General features: G+C 40.3%; 1 pseudogene; it reads right to left on the reverse strand.

The window, feature by feature from the left end:
• Positions 1–324: 324 nt before the first annotated feature.
• LOC105001250 lies at positions 325–895 on the reverse strand (annotated as a pseudogene).
• Positions 896–3,525: the final 2,630 nt, after the last annotated feature.

Raw genomic sequence — 3,525 nt, forward strand, 5'->3', positions numbered from 1 at the left:
TCTTTTATGTCTCTTGCATTGGCAGGTGGGTTCTTTGCCAGTAGCACCAGCTGGGAAAGCCCCATATATAACACACACACATATACAATGTATAATCTGGTACACATACAGACACATAGTGCACAATGCACACACATATCACAAATTCTAGGCTATAACAGTACCTGACATTGTATAATCTGAGATTACCAATCTGTTCTCTTTGGCTTCTTTTTTTTTTTTTTTTAGTCTCAAATCAAGAGTTTTTATTGTCTCTTTAAAATATCACAACCGAGTCCATAGAACCATCTGCTATCTTGTTTCTGCAGCAGGATCACTGAGATTTTATTCATCATCCTGCTGAACTGTTCCTTTTTCAGAAACATAGATACCACCCCAAAATTTTCTGATATCCTTGTTTTTAACTGTGGTGGCTTGCTGAATCAAAGCAGCCGAATTTGACACAAGTTCAATGTCATTTCCTTCAAGAATCCACTCATCTTTCTGGGCTTGAGATACTGAACAGGCAACCCCTGGCCTCATTCAAACACTGCATATGTATTTTTCACCCAGAAAGTTTCAGATTTCCACAAGAGAACCATTCTCCTGAATAACAACGTTGATGGGGAAGTGGGCATACACTGACCTCATCTTGTAACTGAAGCCCAGTGTAACACCCTTGATCATGTTCTGTACGTGACTACAGATTGTGCGAACAGTGGCTAGTTCCTTTGTTTCCCCACCATTTGTCAACACAGAGCCTCTTCTTTTTCTTTTCAAAGAGACTGAGTTCTACACTGATGTGATTGAAGTTCCTCCGCAGGGTGCCTCTGGGGCCCTTCACAATAACTGTCCGTCCCTTCAAGGTAATGTTGACATTTTCTGGGATGTCGACAGTGTGATTGGCTTCTAACATTTTTTGCCTTTAATCAGTGATGAAAGTGGATTTATATCTGGGCTAATCACTTGGACCAGCCTTCTATATGATAGCTGCAAAGAAGAGTATTGACTTTACACACCCCCAATTAATTGTTACCAAGGACCCTATATCAAATCACGTTTTTACTCATCAGATCATTGTCTGAAAGCCAATGATTATGAAAGCTAAAAAACTTAAATCAATTCCTAAATCTGTAAATGAAGACCTGGAGAAGTATCCTCAATTTGAGTAAACAAAGAATAAAACTATGACTGATTTGGAACGATTTCTAATTTATAGAACACAATGAAAACAATATTGTAAATATAAATCTCCTTCCTGCAAACCAGATAACAACTTTATGGACAAAGCTGGTGTCCATGTGTGAGATGGAAGAAAATTCTCCTTACATGGCATCTGCCTTCTCTCTAAGCAGGTGGCTAAATCCCCATTCCTCACAATGAGCCGTGCCTTCCACTTTCTCTCCACTATTAATCCTTCTCAGTGGGCTGGCCTTGAGGTTTAAGTTGTTCTTCAGCACTGCAAGGGTGAGGTCTTTTGCAGACCATGAGCGACAGCTGCCTGGTAAAGCTTTGCCTGTGAAGTAGCTGGCACCCACTGATAATAGTTGGCTCCTGTTGCTCAGCCCTGCTGTTTGCAGAATCGAAGGCAGCTTCTGTAAACCCCATTAGCCTGTCTCTCCCACAATTTTCTATTCTTTCTTGTCAGCAAGTGTTACCACAACGGTCAAACACTGAACTTTCCCTGAGGCCACCAACTCCATCCTTGTGTTCTCCGCTCCACAGCTGAGTTGAAGGAATCACATAAGTAAATGACACATAGACGTTAAGTGGCTGCTCAGACAGACTCAATGTGAAACACTTTCCAGAGGCCTTTCAATCAGAGCTAGTCCTTTCTAGGACTGGCCATAGGTTGTGAGATGGTAACTATTTGGATACTATTGCTAGTCTTTATTCAGCACCTACTACATTTCAAACACTTGTCTTATTTATTATATTTTATCCATGAACAATCCTAAAATTTAGGGATCTTTACCCCAATTTTAAAGATGAGGAAACTGAGATTCACAGTATCTTTTTAACTGAAAATTATCACACAATGTACCTTCCTCCTCCCTGGATGATAGAGCTTTCTTTTTGCTCCTCAATCATACCAGTATCAGTGGCTTCAAACTTACCCATTAGGTAAGACCGATCCTACCAACAACCGTAATGAACCAAGCAAAGATATCTTCACTCCAAGTCAGAATTTTTGATCTATAAAGCCAGCATGCAAAGGAGTCAATAGCCTGAGTTGTCCCATGTTTCGTAGCATTTATAAAGGGAAAGAAGAAACGCCAATTACAGTGCTAAATAGAAAATGACCCACAAGGCTGCACCATCGAAGTTGCTCTTACTCTGATCTCTATGGTGACGTTTAAATCAGCAAACTGGTCATCCCTTGGCAATGGAATCTTTTAAAATTAATTGATTTGACAAAATAACTACAAATTAACCACCAGTTGTGTTGCTTTAAAAAAAAAAAAAATCTAACAAATGCCCAAAGTTACATGCTCTTTTGCCATCCTAGTTTAACTTATTAAGCAGACAGCAGGAATCCTAATCAGTCAAGACGATGCATAATACAGGTGGCATCAAGTTTACACGACTAATTTGAGTACTAATGGAATCTGGTTTCCTTTACTTGCCTGCATTGTGTCTTGATATATTCTGGCAAAGTGTCTCATTTTGTTTTGGAATCATGAATATAGAGTTCTCTGCTAAGAAAGGATTCTCCTTCTCTGTGGACACATTCCAAGTCACTTCTCTGAAGAAAGCTATTCCCAAATAACTGTTTAAGGACCTGCATCATTAGCTGAGGGCTTCCCTGATGGCTTAAGTGATAAATAATCTGTGTGCAATGCAGGTGATGTGGGTTCAATCCCTGTGATGAGAAGATCCCCTAGAGGAGGGACTGGCAACCCACTCCAGTATTCTTGCCTGGAAAATCCCATGAACAGAGGAGCCTGGTAGGCCACAGTCCATGGGGTGGGTCAGAAAAGAGCTGGATATGACTGAGCATGCACACATGTGATCATTAGTTGAATACTGATGAAAACATAAATGCACTGGGTTCTGTGGGTTTATGTGAAACTTGTTATAAAGGACTGTCTTGTATGATCATGGAGGCTGAGAATTCCCTCTATCGATTGTCTGAAAACTGTAGGCTGAGGAAAGTTGGTGATATAAATTTCAACCCAAATCTGAAGGTCTGAGAACCAGGAGCACTTTATGGCATTAAGTCTCAGTCCTGGAGCAGATCAGTGTCCTGCTCAAACAGATGGAGAGAGTAAATTCAACCCTCCTCTACCTATTTGTCCAAGTCAGGCTCTCAACAGATTGGATAATGCCTGTTTACACTGAGGAGGGCAAGCTGTGTCACTCAGTCCACCAATTCAAATGCTATTCCATTCTGGAATGTCTTCCAGAAACATTCTTACAGATATTTCCAGAAATAATGTTTAACCAGATATCTGGGCAGTCAAGTTGACACATGAAATTAATCATCAGAGATATAATTTCACATGCTATAAAATGTTTAGTGCAAAACAGCAGTGGACATGTTCT

This window comes from Bison bison, unplaced genomic scaffold, assembly GCF_000754665.1.
Source record: "Bison bison bison isolate TAMUID 2011002044 unplaced genomic scaffold, Bison_UMD1.0 scf7180017864380, whole genome shotgun sequence".
NCBI lineage: Eukaryota > Metazoa > Chordata > Mammalia > Artiodactyla > Bovidae > Bison > Bison bison.